Here is a 24,940-nt window from a genome sequence, read left to right on the forward strand (position 1 = left end):
AAATCTGTCCTAAAAACTTCAGCATTGCTAATATCTTCTTTAAGCCAAGACTCCGTGCCTATAACAATATCGGGGTTATACGTGTCAACTAAATTCCAAAGCTCTAAGGCTTTATTATAGATACTCCTACAGTTAACCTGCAGCACCACTAACGACTTGCCTTCAACCCTATATGCTGCTACCGAAGTTAAAGTTTCTGCCCCTGCCCTAGCTTCTATTTCCCTACTCACCAATTTACTCGTCTCTGTTCCCCTTATTTCATGCAAAGCCTTCTGTTCTCCAGTTGATGAATGCCGCGTTTCCCTGGTTGTCCTCGTTCTGTGAGTGCCGTCCACCCAAACGTGTCACGTCTTCCTTCGTGCTGCTCCTCCACCATCAAGTCCACTAACTCTCCACATTCACACATGAGACGCGCTACCGCTAATATACCCCACTCGGTGTCTGGTATACCGGATCTAATTTCCATGTAACCGCGAGGGAGTGAAGTGACTCTGCTCTGTCCATGCGAACAAACCAATTGAGGGCACGTGTACTCTGCCCTACGCCTCATTAGAAGGCTCAGCGCGTTGTGATTTCAAAGGCGTTGTCTAATGAGTTCCACAGAGGAGCTGTGAAACAGCGAGTTTAATTATATTTAAAAGTGGAGTACATCACACAATTCTTGCATTTCCACTGAATACCGACACTTCAAACGCAGAGCCACTCAGCCCTCTATTTGCTACAGCCAACGCACCTAAGTTCAGTTTATAGGTTAAGTTGCGTCCTCCGCTAGTGCCCCCCCCCTCCCCGAAGCCCAGCCAGCGCAAACACGCTTTGTGCAACCTACAGACAGAAATCGCTTTATGCATTAAACGACTGGCTAGCGACAACGCATCAAGCCAAACTCTTGCCGAGAATGCGTACGACGACGACGACCACAGAGTTTTTGTTTCCCGTTCGCAGAAACGCAAATGTTAAGCAACGGCGAGCCCACGGGAAACGTAAGAATTCTGTATAATGACAAGCCTCTTACCTCCCTTTTCACTTTCGATTGCCGTCATTGACGTTCTTATTCAAAAACAACCCTCACGACTGGAAACGGAGAGTCACTTGAACCACAACAACTTCACTGTATGCGTCACATGACTACCAACCCACTGTACCTCACGTCCTTACAATTGCCAACACGCTCGACAGAAAGTCCCTCTTCACTTTTGAATCAAACTGAGCGCGGTCAGGGAAGGGTTGCGGGAGGGGAGGGGTGAGTCTACATCAGGGTTGAAAAGTTCTGGCTTAACCTGACACTGCGGGACACCTCAAGCCGAACGCTGATGGGGTTGCAACACGCAGTACAGCTATCTCAGCCGATAGTGTGTTTGATATCTTCGGCTTTTTAAGGTGTTTGACGAGCACTGTGCCTTGGAGCTAAACCGGTTCAAGTCGAACGAAAACAAATTATAGAAGACTCTCGTTACAAGAGTTTCTTGCAGTGTAAAAATTACTTTAAAATATGAGGGTTATCGCATCAATGAAGCTGAGATAGGCCTGACATGAAGACGAGTAAAGCAAATGTTAAATTCGGAAAACCTGGACACGTACGCGTAAATGGGAGGATAATACTAATATGGATCTTCACGAAAAAGGGTGCGCACTGGACTCAGCTGGCTCAGGATTGGCTCCAGTGGTGGGATTCTGTGGATAAGGTACTGAATCTCGGGGTCCCATAAACACGTCAACCAGCTGATCTTCGTAATGGTGAAGTGTAGTGTTTTCTTCGCGGTACGGACTGATTTATTAAATAATATTTAGAGGAGCTTCGGCTTCAAAGGGTTAAATATTTGTGAATTGAATTGAATTGAATACAGTCACTTCTAGAAATAAAACAGAACCACGAAGCCTTCACTGGTACTCCGTTTCCAGATGCAGAGGGAAATGTTACTTAATTACGCCCGTGACAACACACAGCGAGCAAAAGTAAAACCTCTAATTATCTACAGCACAAAAGAGAACGAAGTAAGAGACGACCATATTATTTCACAAATAAATTAGTCTCCAGGGAGGTGCCATATCTGAGGGAAATTCTCGTCTTGTTTGCAACAGAAGCAAGACATTTCTCAGGCTGAAAAGAAGTTTAATTCCTTACACATACGCAACCTTCCCCAAACAATAAAATTCACCTGCCACCCACATACGTGAAGAAAAGATTGTGCGTGAAGCATTTACTTCGGAAAATGTGTACGTAAACTCCCGCTAAGCCAGGGGTTTGTAACCTTCCCAGACCTGAATCCGCGTTTTCAACGACTCGCTGGCCACCGATTAAAAAAAAAAACGAGGGCATTTTATTGAACTTTCGTGGTGATTTGCAAAACGACAGGTCCTCATACAGATGGGACCGCCTTGATGAAGGCAGCATAGACCTCCGAATTGCTGGTCAATTTCTACCAGACTACACGGCGCAAGATTGCCACAACAGCCATCTTCAAGACCTGAAATTACTCAGTATTTTAGCCTCCGAAAAAATAATTCACCAGTCACATATTTGACGCAGTTTTTCGCTCTACTAATCTTTCAGAACCCAGGTTCTTATCTTCTGTTGCCGTGGTCCGTATGCGATCTTCCAAGTGTTCATAAATAATCCGCGTCCTAATCATTTATTGAACATTCTTAATCACACTGAACAATTTGGTCATCGAATGTTACTGCTAAATACCAACTGTATTAATAAAACGTCTTGTAAAAGGCGAAACATTGTCATTTTCTAGAATAACACAGCAGAAAATCATCGTCGGGCCGCAGGGTACACCCCCTCCCCCCCCCCCCCCAATGGCATGAAGAACGGGGACACAGCAGCGCCAGGTTGTTTCAGAAGTTTGGGCGGGGGGGGGGCTCACCGTCCAACGAAACTCAAACTTGGTGAAGGCGAAGGCAATTAATTGCAAGAAAGCTCAGAAGACAAACAGTTTCTGGGGAAGTTCAAATACGAAAACACGCTCAAAACTGGGAACAAAGACGTGAAGATTATTTGCAACAATAATTATAAAATCCACCCTCAGAATAGGAACAGAGACCGAAGTTTGGGCGAACCGAGGGGCAACGCTGAAAAAGATAAGATACAGACATCCCGAGGAGAAGGAATACGAAACATGACAAGACGTTAATGGAGACAGGTGTGCCACCTCTGCCGCAAAACAGCAGTCGTCTGAACCCACAAACGGAGGGAGACATTACGCCCCCAGGAAGTTCACTTTCTGCACAAAATTCCACGTAAAATTTAAACCTAACCTAACCTAACCTCCAGCAACCCACAGCATCCAATGCTGGCGTCATTTGTGAACGGTGAATGAGGTACAAGGAACCTGTCGAGGACTCTTGTACCCCAGTAAATACCTCGCAACAAACGGACCGCGGGCCACATGCTTTAACTGTTCATCTTTTTTTTTACATAATATTATTCACAAAATATTATCAGCATGTTGATAAAGACCTTCAGAGCCACGCAGTAATTACGAAAGAGGTGTTTCCGAGTGACGTAAAACACCTGATACAAACGAAACGGGGTAAAATGTTCAGTACTTAATGACGGAGTGAATTACATAAATGGAATCACAGTCCTGTTGTGGAAACAATTTCTTCCGCATAAATAAAATAGTTCGTCCAGTTTCCACGATTAACGTTGCATGGCATCAAGAACACGGTGCCAAGAAGGTAGACAGACATTCGTGAATTTATTACGACAAAGCAATTTCATTATTTAAGTAATGTTTATTTAAAAATACAGGGCGTGCAGAGAACAAGCGCCTTTGCTTGTCTCAACGGTCAGCAGTCGGCCACTTCGGCGAAACCATAATTTAAATTGGCACTAATTTGCTATTCTGTCGCTGTGTGTCACTGCGTGTTGCTTCAGTAACAACTCTCCCTTCTGATACACACAAGCTGATGGTCGTTCAGCTAGTCAAGAATTCCTCACCCTTTAAGTAACTCTAAGGTCCAACACCACGGACAGAAGAGCTCGCCAATGGACTCTATCGTGAACCACCCGAGTCCACGGTAATGAACTTGAGGGTGACACAAAATGTTAAGAACAGCTGCACCACCATCAGCTTCTGGAGCAGCAGCTGAAATGTTTGGAGCGTGCCGACTGATTCACCCACGTACACGACCCAGACTTTGCGTGAGTAGGAATGAACAGGCAAAGGCCGATAATGTTTTAAGCCTCGCCCCTGCCTGTTCGGTGGAGGGGGCAGAGCGCCCCAAACACGAACAACTCCCTCCACCCTCCTTGGTGTTCTGCCCCCGCGCACGTGTGGGAGACCGGGGAATGTTAACAGCAGAGCAAAGTCATTAGAATTAGAATTAGTTGTTTGCGATAGTGAACTTGGGAGGGAAATTTTTCGTGATAAAGTTGGGAATGCGCTGCATATCATTATGCCCTATAACACGAATACATTATGTTAAAAGAAAACAATTCCATTAATTAAACCTTGAAGTGCGTACTCAACCGAACAGCATCTGAAAAAGCGGGATTCTACTTCCAAGAAAACACGCCACATCGCACTTTCGAAGGAAAGAATTTTTATGGTCTGAAAGCCGACGTTGGGCTCTGGAACAGGAGAATAGAAAAAAAATTGCTTAATGAACTTCATTTGTGTTCTTGAACTCTCGGAACGAGACGCAATTTTCTGACAGGATTCATCTCCTGATTTTTCTTAGTCCCTCCAGGCAGATGCTGGGATAGTGCCTCAAATAGCCTACTTCCTCTTTATTTCGAATTCATTAGCATCGTCGTTAAATAAACAACAGACAAATCAACGCGGTAGCACGCACTGAAGACGTAAGATTCTGGGCGTAAAACGTGAACGGAAAAATACCGTACACTTAGTACACCGTCCAGTGGCGGGCTCTTGTGGAGACTGTATGAACCTTCGGATTCGTGAGAAAGTGTGGAAGGACTACGAGTGCCTTTTCTAATTTTTGTGTTTTTCTCGAACAACGATGGGAAGACTGTGAAGTGAATTGTAGCAACAAACACAAATTCAAATTAAATTAATTCTCTGACTAGTTCGTAAATGAAATTTTGACACTTAAAAACAGAGTATTTTCCGTTCTGCAGTGACGAATGACTTGCCAAGCGACTGGAGCTTATAGCACAAATAGAAGTGGCTCGGTTGTCCGTCATCTCACTTCGCAGCTTCTCTCAGGAGCGGGTTCTCAATGACCTTCGCGTGCTCTGAGATGCTTTCCCATGCCCCAGAGCAAAGGATCAAGTTGAAGGTTGCTATGCGACCGATGAAAACGCACACTGCATTACCACCGACTCTGCACCAACTACTTGTAGGATCGGATAGACCAGAGGGTCCCAAACTTTTATACCTTGCGCCCCCCCCCTTAAAACATTTAATAAATTTCACGCCCCCCCTTCCAAAACAAGTGCAAGCAAACAGATTTGACATAAAATTTAGCTACGAGTATTCAGCACTGCAAGACAATTAAACTGCCTCAACTAGACAAAGGATGTTTAAAAAGTTTCTCCATATTTCGCTAAAAAAGTTTTTCATACAAACAACACCCCCCCCCCGAAAACCACTCGCGCCCCCCCAGGGCGGCACGCCCCACACTTTGGAAACCTCTGGATTAGACAGATTCATAAATTCAAAGAACAAGAATTAGACGGAAAACAAAATTTATTTTACTGGGCGTCGAAGATGGGAGAGTAGCGACTAACACAAACACCTGATGATGGAGGCACGGATAGTCTCCGAAACGTCAGAAACTAATTCAGTGCAAACACGGCTGATCGCCCGAGAAGTATTCACTGGCCACGAAATTTTCTACTACTCTTACTAGGTCGATATGCTGTTCACGAAAATTCATTTAAAAGATAAAAACTTCCATAGACGAAAGGAGAAAAGTGCCCGAGAAATAATTGAAAATACAAAATCTAAAAACTCCGCTTCTCGCGATCACGGAGAGAAAAACCTTGGATGCAAGTGACACCGAGGCTTAAAACACGTGACTGTCCAGAGTCACAAGATCCTGTTTTATTTCATACGCCGCCATCTTGTTCGTTTCTTCTTTAGTAATCGGATTCTCCCTTCATTAACAGCAGCTGTGGCACGACATTCACGAAGGGCAACGCAGTTCCTGCCCACAGCAAGGTCAGCCGTCAGAAATTACGTTACGTTACGTTAGTCACCTCGTGAACCAAAGATTGCGTGAAATGCCGACAGACATCCATCCTTTTCTGTTCTATGATAATACTACCGCACGCCATCCCTAAAGCCACTGTGGATAATCAACATAATGCAGATATTAATCTTCCACGTATTTAACAGTATGAAACAGTCCTACATGATAGCCACTCTGCTAGCCAGAAATTCCCCAACCTCCACGAACTCCCACCACATCAGTTTAAGGTACGTGTTAACACTTCTCTTCCATCTATGTCTGAGTCCTGCAAGTGGTATTCACGACCGAAGTTTTGTATCCCACATCCACCCACGCGTGCTACATGATCACAAATACCATTCTCTCAGATCTGATCATCATAATGTATGTCAAATTACACATCTGCTCGTGCAATTTTCCCCATCCTCCCCTGATCTACTCTTGGTCCAAATATTCTCCTCAGGCACACTCAATACACCACGACCCAGTAGTTTTTACGTCAGACTTCAGCTGAAAAGTCTTGCTCGTGTCTCGCATTAAAGTGATTACGTCACTTAGGACCAATTTATGACACAAGAAATCCCCAGTTAGAATTCATAATTCTGTGAAATACACGAGAAACGTGGTTAAAGGATTTTAACTGCAAGGACTTGTACTTATCTCCATGTCTGTATCAAACTACCCTCTTCGAAGTCGTAAATCCCCACAACACAGTTCACATTAGCGATGCATAGACTAGGTCAGAGCGTTAATGCAAACACAAAGGTCGAGGGTAAACACGAAGTTTCTCAGTTGCATGCTTAAGGATATAAAACGGCCTTCGACTTCGACAAACAAGGCACAGTTTTGACATTCCCGGACTAGACGAAATGACCCGGACCGTCAACTCGCCAATTACAACATTCCCAGGCGACGCGCGGAGTTTCCAATCCGAGTTTCTTGTCGTGGAACGCCGTTCCAACTGGGCCTCGGTCCCCAAGTTGCGAGGCAATGGAAGTGTCCTAGGGCGGCTATGGACAGAGCCCGATTTCACCAGGACGGCGCCAGACGACACACGCGAGGCTCTTCGTGACGTCTCCGAAGAGAGGGAGTCCTGTCGAACCGGTATCCTGTGCTATCAGGACGGATTATCACGACTACCAACTTCGCGAGACTAGTTTTCACTACAGGCTCCACTGACGAACAAATATTTATAATTACAGAAAGAAAAATATTGAGAGTCTTCCTTTTTTCCAACAGAAGTTCTTTACGGCATCGCTCGCAGTTTGATGTCAAGTAATGCATCTGGGTTTATTAAAGATGCTGAAGTTTAAAAAGATTAATGTCTGCAGGCTTGAAATCGTGTTTGTCAGTTCCTGAAAGCTGAGCTTGTCACAGAAGTAACGATGTGTCACATCAAATACGAAGCCAGGGGTTTGTGGCCTCGTTATTAGAAAGACACATCTCACATGTGACGACGTTAAGTGCCCCTGGGCGTGAAAACAACGCGACTGGACCCAAATGATGCACAAATGCCTGTAAAAACTCACTTCATTTTCTCTTTTCTCCTTCCATTAATTCCTCCTTAAATTATTCTGCTTTCTTTCTTACTTTTTATTCATCGGAGGTCAACTGATAACGCCTCTCGGCATATTTCAAGTGGCTACTGTGGCCTACTTTACTGAACACTTAAAAATACTGGGCTCTCGTGGGAGATAAGAAAACTGGGGCACACTGTTTTACCGACTCATAACTCATCGCCAAGAGCACAGTGGATTCATCTTTTCTCTCTGACTCAACTACGTATTAATAGCAAGTACTGACCCCATCCCCTGCCCACTTATTGTGATAACCTTCCTTCATTTCGCAACCTTGAAACTGCAAGGGAGCCAGGTTTAGTCTTTGGTGCAACATTCACGATAAACTCACACAAAGCCACAATCGGTTTTCCAAAAGATGTCCATAGTTGAGGGACAATTCTTAAAACGAGGAGGCATCATCCTCCGCGACTCTTCTGGTTCTGATAAGGGCTTAGCAGGGAGGGGGGGGGGGCTCACATCCATACACCTGTAGCCTGAAAACAGTAAGTGGGCGTGGCAACGTATATCGCCGAACATCTCCCGCGACAAATCGTGCGGAAAGGCAAGATTTGGGGCTGAAGATGTTAGAAGTGTGCTCGTATACGTTGGTGCCTACCTACAAGTCCACAAGGGGTTACAACCCAGACGACCAACATCAAGGACTTAATACGACAGTGAAGACGTCTCCTACGAAGGTACGTGAATCAGCATGAACGCCAACTGTCCAGCGACTCACAACAGCTCTGTTTAATGGGCCCAAAGGAACAGGGCTCCTCTCTCCAAGACACTTCACCGGATGACAAAAACCGACCCAATTTCCCCGAAACGTCGGTTTAGAATAAACCTAAAACACTGTGAACAATGTCGAGTGCCATGTAAACTTTGGTAGGAAAGCCTGCGTGTCCAAACCAGATTCCCCGAACACAAAATGTCACACGTGGAAACCAACATCTGCGTGAGCCCCGGTTATTCAGCGAGTTGATTGAATTTCTGCAACCACTGCGTGCAACACCGGGCTATGCCACCCTAGAACTCTCGGGAGACGGGCGTCCTACCATTTTCATGGGTTATAAATGAGTGTCAACATGGAATGACGAAGAAACGTTCCTCACGCAGAAGAAACATTTTCGTTTCGCTGTGAGCTACGCATTAAGTTTCGCACTCCTGCCCTCGTTTTGCATCAGCCGTTAATTCGGTCTTCTTTAAAACGGTAGCTAGAATCGGGGGGGGGGGGGGAAATTAGAAATGAAGCCGCGATGGTCTAGTAATTAGTTGACAAGCAATTGCAAGTTCCGAGACTCCTCTAACAACTCGGCGAGCTATCGACACAAAGTCCGCGGCCTTCTTCGGTGATTCAGAAGCCCCATGCGGTCTTAGAGTAGTCAAACGAGGAATGGAAAATCGAATGTACTAGACCCAGACAGCCATAAACACCGCACAAGGTTGAAAATCCCTCAACAGCGTTATCATGACAACGGATATAACAATAACACATACATAAACGTCATTCCGTAAGGCCCAATAGATCTCACCGCCCAACACCTGCTTGCCGTATTAGCAGATGTCACGAATACGAACGTGTTCGAACCGCGTTCATAACCACGTTTATTCTTCGTTCTGATAAATTAAACCGGCGAATAATCTGAGATGTATCCTTAAACTTAAACAGAATTAAATGCGAAATGCATAAATAATGTATTTGCACCGAAAGGCAACGATCTGAGACCTCCCAGGTCACGAGGTGCCCATGACCTAATGCGCAAACCCACAAAATCGTCAACGGGAGATGAAATCTCCCAGGTATCTCTGGGAGGATGAATTAAAAAATTATGTTCGTAAAATTTGTTGTTGGGGGTTGAAATTCAGCGTGAAGGGTGTGTCAGGTGAGGCGGTGACGTGGACCCCCACCCGTACCTGTCACGAGGCAAAGCACGTCCATTGCTCTTTCCAGCTCTTCCAAAACAAGATAACAGAAACGCCACCTTCCATGAACACGGACACAAGAAGTGATCTTCTGTGAAGTCTGATCAAGATCGACCTAGGCCTTGCCCGTTCCACTGCAATGAGTTTCGTTTCTGCAAGCGAAACACAGGTACAGTGCGTTTGAAAATGGATAAACCCGTCAGCTTTTTGGGACGACGAACAAGATTCATCTGGCTCAAGATAGAAACCAGTGGCGGAGTGTTTTAAAAACGAAGATAAACATTTTGGGAATATGACTAGTTGAGCGACTACCAGCTTCTCTCAGTTTCATACTCTGTCAACGTGAGGACCTGGAATCTCGGGGTTTTTGTCTGAATGTTTCTAGAAACATCGCCAAACTACAACTCACATTATTAGTTCATTCTCGTTTTTGCGCGATATAAATCACGAGCGTCACATCAACGCGTGTGCGGTGAAAATGCTTTGGGGGAAAACACGGCGATAACCTACCGATCAACCACGTGACTTTCATTCCTATGCTACAGGGTGAGTCATAAATTAATGTTTATGTTAGCACTGCGAAATTTCAATAGACCTCGTCTATTAACAAAGGAATTCGAAAGCGGTAATTTCACAGTAGAATCACGTACTTGTGATACAATAATTCTGTCATGTCCACATCACACACTGCGTATGGAATAAAACTTTATTACATATCGATAGCCAAATGCGTAACCCTACAGAAAAACTCGCAAATTCACACAAGGCAAGACGAAAGGACCCTCATATTCAGGGCAAAGCGCCACTCTCTCTCTCTCTCTCTCTGTAAGGACCACGGCGTCATGTTCGCCTTTGTGACACGATTAAAAAAATACGCAACCTCGAGCCATTTGAAAATTTATAAATTCCACACTGACAGACGCTGTGTGGCGACGTTAGGTTCATAAGGTCGGGGCAAGTATTACGCACGGGGAGACGACAAACGCGTACAAAATTTAGGTTGGAAAAACCTGAAACGAGAGACCAAGGCGTAGATGGGAGGCACAAATGAAATGGGCCTGAGGAAAATATGGTATGAGAGTGCTGGCCGAGTTCGTCTCTTGTGAACACGGTAATTTGGAGGTGCGGAGTATCTTGATTATCTAAGCGACTATCAGCTTTTCAATAAGCCATCAGTTAGTCACTCGTTCAAATCTGGCAACACTGCAGTCTGAGTTTCTATGAACATGTAAATGTGTGACGTAACAGCGTTTTGCATCATCATGACAGCAAACGCGGTCGAATGCATTCGGATGGTTCACCTTCCTACAAGAAAATGGAACGTTACACTGGCAAGCTAATTCCTTTCTTTCTACGTTACATTCTTTCGCAGTAAGGAAAGAAATAAGAAATGTACAAGATACATACAAGGAAACTCCCGTCAGGACAGATTTAGTTCACTGCTGTTACCTTCTAAAAGTCAAAACGACTTACCACGGACTTAACTCGCACAAAATTTGTCGCTAGCATCGAAATTATTCTTCAAAGACTGAAGTGGATTGCGTCAGAGAGTCGAAAGCCACTTAACAACACTTCTACACGACTTAAAACGGACCAATGAGTTTTCTTGGAGTTTTATCTGACAATTCCCAGGCTCCTATTGGACTATTCGACAATTACATGCCATCGTATTAATACTGATATCACGTGTGTGTTAATACAGCGGTTCCACACCGCTGGTCCGCGGTCTGGTTCGCTTTTAACCATTAAATGTTCTGTACAATCCGAGGTTAAGGTCCTCACAAAACGCAATTGATAATTTACTGGTCCGTGGATAAGAAAACATTGGGATCCAATTCGTTGGTGCTAAGAGACCGTGAATATGCAAGGCTTCATAGCAACATCGGAGGACCAACACTCGGTTGTCGTGTGCAGAACAAACAGGCGCCTGTGTTTTCATTCGCACTTCCCTTTTAAAACGCATTTTATCCTGAGTCACTTCCTAATTCCCACCTCCGGAATTGTACAAGTGGTTTCGCAACAAAACCTGGCCTTGCGTTAGCCACATTACTTTGTGTCGCAGCCAGAGGACACTCCACGCAGACAACTGTTACGACTTGGAGGAATTGTAGCATCTTAACAGAAAATCAAATCATATGATTCTCAGAATAAACGTAGATTACGTCCTTGGTTGACATTTGTAATTGAAGACGCATTTTAAAATATCATCTAGATGAGCTCTGTGCTTCAAAGAATGTCATTTAAGCACACGACTAAATAAAGAATCAAACGCTGCTTATGACTAGCTAAGAAATGTGTCACTTCATGGCATTGGTTATAATTGATCTACTGAGATGTTTGTGTCAGCCATGTGGATTATGGATCCGGCGGCTGCGACACCATACTCCATTACCGTCAGCTGACAAGTGTGTGGCAACCGCTAATTAGGTTTTAACGAACAAGCACGAAGGACAAAGTGGAAATGTTTGGTTTCGAAATGACTGCTATAAATGCAGCGCGTAGCAAGTGGAAATCAAATTTGTCATAAAAAATAAATATTGTAAAATATCTTTGCCTCAGGCAACATAAAAGACACACGGCGAAACTCCGCGTTGATGACACAAGAAACTTAGCCCTGAAGATGGAGGCAACATATTTCTCTGAAACGATGCTATCTACCTACAAGTCCACACAGCCCACAAGATCAACATCAAACGCCATATAAATAAATGCAGATTATTCGTAATTCACAATTCCTCGTTTAATAAATATTAAAATATTCAGCACTGCATTTGTCAATATTCCGAACAATGGCGTGTGACTAAGTCTGAAGTGGCCAGCGTCAACAGGTGCTTGCAGATTATGAACTCGAAAGTAACAGCTGTTCTCGAAACTGCTTTGAGCACGAGATCTCGGAGCAAACGTACCGAGGTTCATCGCCACAAAGTGTTGAACTTCTTGGAAGGCGTCGGTAATTACGGCATTCTGAACGAAATACACGGCAGGATATATGAACACAGACGCACTCAGAACAAAGGAACTCGACAAGCAGAGGATACACGACTCAGGAACGCGGTGTGTTCGGCTATCGCACAGTGAAACTGTATCTAACAACACAGAACGATACGAAACCTAAAATTCGGGTGGTTGGAACTCCTGCTTCGTATTCCGGAGATCCTGGGTTTAAAAAAATCACAGCCCATAGACCGCCTATTCCGAGGTTCTCCCGAACTTCGTCACACAAATTCCGGGACAGTTCCTCAAAATTAAGCTTCACTAATCGTCGGGTCATTCGAAGAAAATGTATCTCAACAACTGAAAGCGTCGCAAAATGAATTTCATGTGTTGCCTGCTACAACGAATGGAGATCACCAAGGATCAGAAAGGAATCAGTAAGCAGCACTTACTATAAAAAAAAATTCGACCGAGATTCGAATTGCATACCTCTACATACAAATCCAGCGTGGTGCCGATCCGCGAACATGCTGGGTAACTTTGAGGTCATCGGTACTTGATCCTGACCTCTAAGTACACACACACACAAAATAAAAAACACTTTATCTTCATACTAAAAGAAATCACACAAGCAACGCGTACAGAGACTGCTTTCAACATTGACACTGAAAGATTAAACTGCAGACCAACTATAGCGAACAGAACCCGTCTTGTGATGCTGATAGTCACTCAGCTGTTCAAGAAATTCCCCACCCTTCATGAAACCCGAAGGTTCCCAAGTATTGGCCCCTGATCCCTACCCACGGCGAGATGCAGCGCAGTTTCAAGTTTTATCCTCCCATCTACGCTCTGGTCTACCCAGTTGCCTTTTTCTTCAGGATATCCAACCAAGATTCTGAATGCACTGCGTCCTTCTTTACCGTCCAACGTAACCTCCCCCGATACTTGAGAGAAACATTTGGTGATTTCCGACGGAAAGGGGAAGAGGCCAACAGGGATTCTGCCAGAAGGTGGACCAGCCGGCCGTCTTTCGCACCACCTGCTTGCTGCAAGACAGATTCCTCAAAACTACCGGATCCGAGCCGACAAGAAATGGAGGCATTTGTGGGCACAGGCTGTAGAGACCCGAGACAGCAGAATTCAGATGGAGCGTGCAGGAATGTTGTTAAGTTCTTCATATCGAAGCAGGAGACGGGCAATTCTGGGAAAACGGGTGGACTGTCCGATAATGAACACGAATGTACAGCAAAACCACGTCAACTCCGGAACAGCCTGTTCCTCGATTCACGAAGCGTTCGACACACTTCACAGAAACACGCTGAAGGTGAACCGAGTGTTCCTTACGGCATGCACAGTGAAATTTACTCATGATTACCTCAGAAATGTGTAGGCGTTCGGTGGCACTGTTCAGTGGAGCGTGGGCGTGTACAGTGCACTTCGGAGCAACCAACTCTCTCTTCTGATGATACTATCGACGGTGAGTCATGACTGAGGCATTTCTGAGCGTCTGTAACATGGGAAGGGCAACGCTGGAGATACCATTATCAGGTACAGCCTCTCCCCACGAGTAGATAAACGCAGGAACGTACATGAAGTATCAGACAACCTGGTTATTACAAACAGCAACAGATGTGGGTCAGAATTGACAAATTTAGACTTGAGAGGCAGAGGAAGGCGTCTGGTCTTCGTCAGGGATTTCCTCCTGATGCTTCCCCAGGATCGCTTACGCTACCTTGCGTAGGCGTCGGTTTTTTTTGTCGTACAGCTCGCCTGGTGTCCCATCTACGCAAAACATGACATCTTAATTCCGCATTGCGACGTCCGGCGTCGTATCTTGTGGCTTGTCACTCCATGAGCTGTGTCCTTCTGGACAAGCTAATAGCACACACATCTGGTTCCCCGCCCTTTAAGGTTCTTCGCCGCCAGTGTCTCAAACTTCAGACAAAAACAATCCTATTTCACCAAGATCCTTTTAATATTATCCTCCCGCTACGTCCATAACCCGAGAATGGACCACGTGGTGACGACAGGGACCCATTTAACACGGGTAATTGAAGTGCGTCGTTAGTATTCGGGCTGGATGCAACAGATCAGCCTGGCGTCCAACTTCAGCGTGAAAAGTAAGTAGAGGACCGCGGCAAATCTGAATGCAGAAGCTACAACGGACACGCGTTCACGAACCACGTGTTTGTCGGAGGAACCGAAGTCACGGATAGTTAATTACAATGGCAGGAAACAAGTCACGTGACGTACATGCGATGTCGATGTAATCTGGCGCGACATATTACACTCTTGCACTATCGACTTTACAAATTATGTTCCTTCTAATCCTGTCTGGATGTCTTGCAATGTGGGGAATGGCGAATGGCTGCCTAAGAAAGGAGGTGCTGCTCTCTACCGGTCTAAACAAACAAACAGGCACAGTACGATTATCTGGGCCTGATGAGGCGTCCAAAGGTCACAAAAGATTAGACCTTACCTTCAAACCTGTGTCTCTAAAGTTTCCTAGTCATAAACACGAGCGAAGTCCAATTTTCAGTCCAACATCCAGTGGATATACGTAAATGTAATTAAATTTTAACCACGTATTTTCCAGAATTAGTCATTTTTGTGCAAATTCCTTTCTGACGGGTAGGACACGATTTCCACAGCTTCTCGAACCTTCACGATTCCAATATCTCGCGCTCTTACCAAGTCACCTTCCTGGAAAGAACGTTAAGCGCGATGTTATAATTGGGGGGGTTACGTTCCGGTACGACCGAGAAAGGGCCAATTTCATTGCCTGAAACAAGCAACGAAAATATTTTTTTAACACAAACGCATTTCTCCTGGTTTCCCTGCCTCGTCCTTTGCCCGACTATTCGCGTTCGAGTTTGTTGGGGAAATTCCGAAATGCGAATTTTCGTAACACGATCACCGGCTATCCCAACTGCAAAGTCGTACGTGGGGCTGTAGATTTCATACATGGATCGGTGTCTTGAAACACTACACGGGTTAGAAACATGGCTAAACGCATTGCATGATTGTTATTAAAACAAAATACCACGTGACATAACTTTAATAAGAGGAAATGTGTCACGAGTGACGAAACGGGGACAGAAAAGCTTAGTCGAGCGCTGACTGAGACAGTTACTCAAGGAGAACAACTTGCACGTTGAAGCAGGAAATCTGACAGAAAAATGCAGACAACAGGCTACTGAGTGGCTGCAGGATCGCTCTTCCCTGAAGCGATGGACGCTCTCTTAAACCGCGTGTACTTTCGACAATTTTCGTTCTCTCTTTGCCGGGAAAGACGCGGTATTCCTGTAGCGCACGTGTGTTAATTAAAGGAACTTCACGTCAGGTGATCAGACCATATTTACATTAGACGCTAATTAAAGGATAATCAATTTATAGCGGTAAGCTGTGTTCCTGCCCATTCAATTTTACCTCGCAATGCTACTTCGGGATTCAAGGCGAGGCATCATTCATTTTCAAAAACCGAACATTTTAATATCATCCTCCCATTAACGCCAAGGAATCCCAAGTGGTCTCTTCCACTGTGCAAAAACCATTTTGATTTTGCATGCTACATGCCCTCCCCATTTCACACTTTTATTCTGCCTAATAATAAGAATAAATGACAGTCCCCAAAACTCCTATATATAACGATGTACAATCTGCGGGCAGCCACGGGCTTCAAAATTCATCGACTTCATCCTGCCACATCTGCGTTCAACGCTGTTTCGTATTGTATTTCCTAATAAGGTCTCGTTAGTAAGAGGACTGAACAATCCAGGCTAAATTCAATTTCCGTGTCGCCAGACGAGGTTATGACACATCCGAGATGAGTCGCGTTTATTTACCGGATATTAATTCCACAGAACGTCACAAAGAAGACGCAAAGATGCAAATTGCCACGTTCAGTCTGAGGTCACCTGAACCTAACCTTGAAGAACAGAAATTGGCTTATCTGGATCACACGACATGCGACAGCGTGCGAACTCGATGGGTCGATTTCAAAGATCTTGGCGTAATCTATCCTGCGACTAATTTCAGGAAATCAGTCCTCGCTTCGAGACGCGTTTTAGTATCACGATTAAAACTGCAAAGGAGCTGTTCACCGTCAACACGATTTTGGTTCTGAAGTAGTATCTTTGGCAAAGGTAAGAGCCTGGAGATGGCATGTGAGCGCCGAAACTTGCAGTCGCTCTAAAGCAGAGGCCCCAAGCTACACCAAGTTTGAAGATACCCCTAAAACTCCGAAGATGAAACACTTTTATTATTCTCAGAGAAGGAAACATAAAGAAATACACATGGTTCCCATATGAATGAGAGCTACGCTGACATCTGTATACGACAAAGACGAATGTGTGAAGATTAAAATTCATTTTTAGGTTCTCCTTACAGCAAGGCCCTAGATTAACTTATTTACCGTAGCGGAGTCCGGCAGTGGGCAAAATACGTTGTCTCGCTGTGGATGGTAAAAATACATTAATAACGAATGGTTCTGTGGAATTTTCCGAGTCTGCCTCCTCGGAAATCACAAGCGAGAGAGCCCAAAAACAACGAACATAATCGAATAACAGTCGCACACTTATATTACGAAACCCACGGCGGATTAGGAACGTCTCAGGAAAACTACGCTGCGTCACCAAGGCGGAGGAAACTCACGCACGCAGTAGCGAAACGAGAAATGTTTCTTGAAAGGAAGAAAGACACCACTTGGAGACCGAGATGCAGGTGGAATAATAATAATATTGTGATGTGTTGGGGTTGGCATTGTTGAACTGTTTGACATTGTTGTATTCATGCATTGTTGTATTATTATTGACATTGTTGCGTTTAGCATTGTTGTGTCTACATTGTTGCGTCTGTTTATTGGCATTGTTGCATAGACATTGTTGTATTTGTAGATTAAATTCATTATTGCTGGAAGACTTTGTGGTCTCTTACAATCCAACCAAGTTTACAACTGAGATCGGATTTGAGGTAGTAGACCCTGCAAGAAATCAAGGGTTGACAATCAAGGTTGTATACCGTCCCACGCTACAATATTAAAATGGGTGTTGAACGTAGTGGGAGGGTGCAGACTGGACTGGACTGGCTCAGGTCAGAGTTCAGATGCTCCACGTAAGATAGAGACTTCTCTTCGATAAACCGACGATTTGTCAATTTCCCAAGGACTTTGCGTCATTGAGTTGGTATACTTGCGGTAATTAAACTAGACAGTCTCAAGAAACTTTAATAAACGCCCCCTGACACAGGAACTTCAGAGTTCTAGAACGCAGATCATAAATAGAACACAAGATCACCGTTCAATTGACCCGTGAAGATTTAGCGTCAAGTGATCGGTCTCTGGACAGGGTGAAGGGTTAATCCTATAGGCTCACCTACTACAAAAACTTTGGTTTCAATACAACGCAGTTCGTTCTAGTCGCAGACCTCGGACTGCTGCTCTCTCGGTGCTGATGGCACTACAAGTACACACAAACTGACAGTGTAATTATCGGGCTACTGGCTGGATGACTGAGGTTCGACTCCCAACAGAAAAAGTGGTTCTTTCCTTCCCTTTTATAGAGTGCAGACCGACTTTCGGTTGCTCATTAATCGAAAAGTAAACCAAATGCGATGCGAAGCTGACCATCACCTCCACAACTGAAGTCGAACATGCGTGGCTGAAACACTAATGGAGACAAGCAGTCAGCCGCACGCTCTGGCCGTTTTACCCAACCCCTCGTACCCATTGAACAGAAGAGTTAGTGCGCCCACGGCCCGACGCGGCCTGTGAACCCCGGTGTATGTCGCGCCCTGGCAACAGGTGGCACGATTTTCCACCAGGGCCAGAATCGCACGTAGAGGCTGTTTCTACGTGCTCTTGTGATCAGAGGAAACACAATAAGAACTTTTCATTACCGCTATCACGTGCGCTCCCACGTAGTCGGCGAATCTGCTCAGATGGTGGGTGCCCCCGTCCCGCCAAAGTATATGCACGTCTCGTCGTGCGCAAGACTGTAATGTACCAATAACAGGCGCACGTGCCCTGAAATTACGATGATTCCGAGTCGTGGCGATAATTCAACAGCAATTTCTGTGTCAATCAAAAGCCACGGCCCGTTCGCCGGGTAACACACCTACCATGTTCCTCTGCCTTCTTTCATTATTCCTTCTGCGTCACACTTTCACAACTTTCCTTTGCATCAAACTTCGTCACAACACTTCGAAACCACTGACGACTGCACCAAACAAAACACCGAGTTCAACACAATAACATTCCAACGCCGTGTGACGTCACTCCCCCTCCACTACTTCTCAAGCAACTGCAGCAGATGCTGGATAACAAATGACGAAACAGACCTTCCGAGCTTGTTCAGTGGCCTGCAGACACTTCCACGCCTTAAAGCAGACTGAACAAGCGACCGACTGACTTGTACCGAGCTCCCCAAAGCGTGTGGCACGCGGTGACGTCATCTCCGTGGGATACACAGCGAGTTGGTGGTGCCCGCTCCTACCACCACCAGCGCCAAGCCGTCATCAGGGGTCTCACGGTCCACTGGGTTTCAGTGGCGATGTGTCAGATGGTAATGACGGCTTCCCGTAGGTCTGCTGATGCTCCGCCACTGTGTGTTGCGGGCTGAAAACCTTCGCTATTCGAGGGGCGCACTGAGGCTCGAACTCTTCAGAGGACACCTCCCTCTGCTCAAACACGTTCAACGCGTGTCCTTCCCTCAGGACGAGAGACCAAAGTTTCACATGCGATGACATTAAACTTTCGTCTCTTTAACTCACTGTTAAAATATTCAGCACAAATTCTAACTAAATGTTTGCCGGGTCACATACACGCGGTGCCTGCAGGCTGCATAGAGCAGTTGGCTGGGTTAGTCGATAACACGCGATTCCACGGTGATCGGCTCTCCATCACGGTTATCCAATTAAGTGACAATAAGCTGGACTGTCCTGAAGCTACAGCACAAGATCGATGCTAATGATCTCACTTACCTCCGGGCTAACAGAAGACCCAGGTTCAAGGCTCAGCTACCTTCCGCACAAAAGCCGTTCGGTTCACCCGCGTATCCAATGCAAAGCGTTGGTGTTCATCTCCCCCAGGTAAAGACTGACGAAGCACGAGGCTGACTGTCAGATAAACACTGGATATGATAACGAAGAACGAGCAGGTTATGTGGGTGGCCTGTCTGAAGGAGCGTCGGAGAAAAACAGGGAAATGTCTGAACAACCGGAAGTACGGGTGTTTAGAGAGTTACCGTTACGCCACAGAGCGTAGTAGCTAATAAGTGGAGCCTTCCGTACACACGGCTAATTAACACTCCGCATTTAATTGCAATCTCGGCTCGACTTCTCTTTTGCGAACTACAAAAACCACACGAAGGCGTTACAATTATAACAGCACTGCGCGGCGCTTAGCACTTGTTTCGTTGCGACGGGTGCTGGAGGGGCAACCTGTGGGGCGGAGAGACAATCTGAATCAGGTACAAGAATAAATAACTGCAAACATTCAAAAGACTGAGGAGAATCTTGGTTCTAAGAGAGGATAAAAAAAGCAGATGAAAGCAGAGAACCGGATAATTCGGGGCTCCATAACTTGCGATGCGCGGATTTTAGCCTAAAATTTTACATGCATGTACAAGCCGTCTTGAAATCTCCCATACCCTCAGTGATGACCCTGAACAGAACGGAGCGCCTGGCAGACACAGACATGTATCGAAGGATAATATTAAAGTGAATATTGTTTGAAGCGTTTGAGTGTGAAAAGGATTCATGTGACTGATGGTGGGATCTTATGAACAAGGCAAAGAATATTGAGGTTCCATAAAATGCGGGGAAATTTCTTGACTATCTGAGTGACCATCAGCTTGTCAAGGGCTCAGAGTCACTTAGTTGAACAACTGTACAGATCGGGGACCAGCAAGTGACTGGAACGTGCGAGATAATTAAAGGACATACGCTGACATTCACTCGATCGGAACACGCCCATTACGTAAAGATTTCTGATCACTGAAGTGAGCGCTCCTTCAAGGACGCCATTACGTCACGACGCGGTTTTTGTGAAAGCAGGTTAAACTCGATAGGATTTGAGGTTCAGACGGCGGAGAACATGTCGCCGTCGTCTTCTGTGTTGTAATACAGACGTTTCGGAGGAACATATTGCCCCCATCTGATGGACTAACAACGGCAAGCTAAAACCGATTTTCGAAACCAATTATAAATGCCATTCTCAATGGTAATAGGACAATCTCAAGATGAACCCTGCCGTAACAAAACACTGACAGCCATCTTTATCTGACAACCTTGCTGGCAACATTCGGAGGTCCATTGCAAGCTCCATTACGAATATCAAAGTTTAATCGAGATCCATTTACATGCCAGAGTAATTTCATGTAGCAAAGCGCGATATTTGTTCTTGTAGCAATGTATGTAGGAAAACCTCAAGCAGACCCTAGACGGCCATGTCATGTTCGTAACATTAACATATCTAAGACGATCTTCAAAGACGCGGTAAATTTCAAGCAAATCAATGTTATGGACATGACGAAATTACGAGTAGATTAAATCTGGGAGATGTCTACCACCAAAAAACCTTCTGTCTTTCCGTTTACAGCTATAAACCAAGTGGGAGAGGCGACAAATGAATTCAGAACTTTCGTCATAGAGAGGGGACTTCTTGCAAGACGTAGGCGTACATGGGGGATAATATTAAAAAAAATATTTCAAAGAAACAACTTTCCAGGGTGTCGATTGGATATATCTGGCTCAGGATAGTGCCCGATGCTGGAAACACGATAGTAAATTATACGAACTTGCGGGCCAGCTACGTGACTATCAGTTTCTCAAGAAGGACTCTGAACCATGCAATCAGACGGACAATTAGTCAGGTACGTGTCATCAGCTACAGAGCAGTGACTCATCTGGGTCTATGAGTCACTCAGCGAGTGACCAGGTCCGTTACTCCCAGGCTCCTGGGACGATGACCACACAAAAGACTTCCGGATGATCTCGTCAAACGACCACGTGCTGCTGGGAGGTTTCAAAACGGGCCATTACACTCAAAAAAAAAATCAAAGAAGAATGGTAAAGTATAATAAGATGCTGAACAACAGCTTCCACATTCATTTTTTGGTTTGGCACACCTCCCTGGCTTGCCGTTCATTCGCCGCAGATAAATACATTGTGCCAACGGCAATGACACTACCAACATAGCGCAGCAAAAGTCACCAAATATTTTCCCTTGTATTTCGTTAAATGTATGCCACATTGAAAAATATTTTCTACATTCGGTGAACAAACAATGGTCTTGCGGGAACCCAAAATAAAAACACCGACAAGTTTTGGTGCAACGAAAATACTTCACAAAATCGAACAGCATCCCAGGAAAGAAAACATGCGAACGGATACAATTTCTGAATTAAGCGTTCGCCCGACTGTCTCTCTCCCTTCGCGAACCACCGAAGCTGCTGACCTTTATTTCTCCGGGTGTTAAAAGTGCGGAGGGCTCGTCGTCAGATCAGATAACGAAGCTTCCAGAAGCCTCTCGTCCGGGCCACTTCCCGGACTTTGCTTCGGCACGACTTCCATTCCCGGAAATCCAGCGCCATCTTTCCTTATCGGGGACTAATACATTAGGATGACGTCATGAGAAAGTCTATTTCGAGAGCGAGCGACTCCGACTTCCTGCCACCAGAAATAATTTTAAACGTCTGTTTACTTTACGAATGAATGAAAACGCTGATTGGCCGGTTCAGAAATGCATTAACGAGCAGGTAAATTATTTTACAGTTCTGCTCTTCTGGGTTTCGGCGCTGTGCCAACGTTTCTAGGAACATGCTGTCTCCAGCTTCAGGGCTGAAGCCCGCCTGAAGATTGCAAATGGTTTGTATTTCATTACCTGGCTCTGGAACACTCTTCCTTTCTTTCGGGAGATTTCTTTGGAGGCGTCAAAGTTCTAATCTTAGAAGCAAACCGTCAGTCAACAAATTCACAGCTTTGTATGGGACCGGAATTTCGATGCCGTGCTCGGTGGAGCCGTCCACAAAGCAAAGGCTCTTTGTAACATTTCGCAACACGCTGTTCATCTGGAGTCTGGCTGTACTCGATCAGGATTTTCGTGATTTTCCTCTCAAGGTCGACTAAGTGACGGCATCTTAAAATAGGCCACAACTGCTTCTTTCTACGCCCTTTCCAGTTCATTATTCACTAAATATCTTATCATCAGACGCTATAAAATCACAGCCATTGACAATTACGTCAAAATAACCAATTAAAATTATACCCCCCACCCCCCCGTTCTAACAGAGACGACGGAGGAACGCCACTGACCGCTGCTAGCAGCCACCAAAATAAAACAGCACGTTGAGACCATGAATGCGACTGGTACGTGATAACGCTTTCCTTCAGCATAAGTTTCGCTTATAAAAGCAACACAAGCTTAGAACAAGAGCGACACATGTCTCACGTCACACGTGACAACAAAGAAACCTGCACCGTGGTGCCCACCTCCCCAAAGAGGTCAGGTCGCAGTGGGGGCGAATTTGAATGGTCTTTTCCGTTCCGCGCGAAAAAAAATGTTCTTCGACTTTTTCGAGTATGGCTGTCTCCATTTTAGGAGAGAGAGAAAATGGTACCAACACAACACAACGAAAAAAAATATCGAAATGTAAAAACAGGCCTGTCTCATGGAGCAAACACTTGGAGTCCTGAGAACCTAAAAGTTCGACCACACGTAAATTACTTAGGGGAGATCCTTCAATCTGACTGTTGTCCTGTTTGGACACATGGACCAGATGGCAGCACAGTCCAGTCGAGAAACGTATGTCGTTTTTGCAGCAACAAGCGATTATAGATCAGAGGACTGAAGAAGTTGGTGTGCTGCACCCCGACACCACCCCCCCACACACCGGGTAAGCAAGGAAGTATAATGGGGTGCGAAACTGTATACGACCCCCGGATATCACATCCGCAGTTCCCTTTAAATCCCGGCGGTAAATAATTACTGTTAACCGCCTTTTGAACGCAGAACTTACACTTCCCTTCCTCCAAGAAGTACGTCGAGCCTTCATCTCCCCTTTGTTGTGACTAACAAGGGACTCCAGTCTCGGCTCCCTTTATCTGCGCACTAATATAAATTCATGCCTGCGTTATCAAACACAGAGGGTCTATATTCAAGGATAAACTTTCAACAGTTTCTTGGAAAACGTTTGTTCAGCTAGGAAACCGCCCTGACACCAAACACAGCGTTGGAGCCGTGTTTTATTAACATTCTTAACTTCTTAACACGTTGACTACAGATCCAGAACGACTTCCTCTACTCCCGAGGGCTGTACAAAGCAGCACCTTGGAGGATGCTTCAAGCAAAAACTTGTGATGGCAGGCAAATTCTTACAAGAGACGACGACTGCATTTCTTCTCTGTAAATGTTTAATAAAATTATACAAAATGAACGTATTCTCGACGACAGCGTCTTAAGATACAGAGAATAAAATAAGTCCTTAAAAAAAAGCTACAGCCATGTCAAGAAATCTCTCGTCTTCTTTATAATATAAAATTCGTCGTCGCCAAACAATTACGTGCTGAAATTTCGGGTGTTCACAGAAGCGAATACGGCGATTACTACTGTCTCACGGGATGTTGCGCCGTGTAGTGTTGTCCAATTTCGGCAGAAAGCACCTCTGAAACGTCGGTACTACCAGACTACACGGCGTTCATTACCGTGTTCTATGGGCCAGTGTTTTGAGTCAAAAGAAGCTATTCCGAATACATCTCAAAATATTATTCCGTCTTTTAAAGTCTTTCCTATCATTTCTCTTTCGTTCTGACGAAAAAAACCCTTCGCATTACACATTCTCCCATGCGAGCTACATGCCCAACCCATAAAATCTGTGCTTTTTGTTAAGAAAATGTCTCCAGTCACCTCTTACTTCGTCCCTTTGAGGTCAAAATATTCTTCTCGGCATCCTGTTGTCTCCCACCCACATTTGTATTCATCCCTCGGTGGAGGGGGTGGGGGTGGGGGGGTGAGAGACCAAGTTTCACACCCATACAATATAACAAGCGTCGTATTGCAATGCTTGAACTGGACTGTAAACATCGTATACCAGGGCGACATTATCAGCTCTGAGTCATGGCGCGTGTACGTACGCGACATTGCAGAGGACTGATTACCAAATGCTTCGTCGGCAAAGTATGAAGAGTCTCTACATCAGCGCCTCATCGCTGGAAACCTCTGAGTACGACGGATTAGGGACACAAGAAGGTAGACAGAATTTTTGTTGGGGAAACCCATTGAACAGTGGCCAGCTGCGAAGGAGATGAAAGGTCAATACAATTAAATACTGTAAAAATGTTTAACGGATTACGTTTATCTACATTATTCAGTATCGGCATTGGCG

At 45.1% G+C, this 24,940-nt stretch overlaps 1 protein-coding gene across 12 annotated transcripts in view; it reads right to left on the minus strand.

Moving 5' to 3' along the window:
• LOC110829231 (uncharacterized) overlaps positions 1–24,940 on the minus strand; it is a 300,697-nt gene that overhangs the window by 11,473 nt on the left and 264,284 nt on the right. The window contains exon 1 of one of the 12 annotated variants that reach the window (XM_087353956.1): positions 19,539–19,558. The exons of 7 other annotated variants lie outside the window; for them this stretch is intronic. The gene's annotated coding sequence lies outside the window, so the exon portion shown is untranslated. Of the gene's footprint in view, positions 1–1,012; positions 1,119–13,935; positions 14,075–18,455; positions 18,965–19,538; positions 19,559–24,940 lie in introns of those variants that run through there. 4 more of the 12 variants (XM_022062763.2, XM_022062759.2, XM_022062764.2 and 1 more) reach the window with 4 other exon arrangements.

This window comes from Zootermopsis nevadensis, unplaced genomic scaffold, assembly GCF_977971745.1.
Source record: "Zootermopsis nevadensis isolate Lab colony 2312 unplaced genomic scaffold, Znev_1.0 Znev_ptg000022l, whole genome shotgun sequence".
Taxonomy (NCBI): Eukaryota; Metazoa; Arthropoda; class Insecta; order Blattodea; family Termopsidae; genus Zootermopsis; species Zootermopsis nevadensis.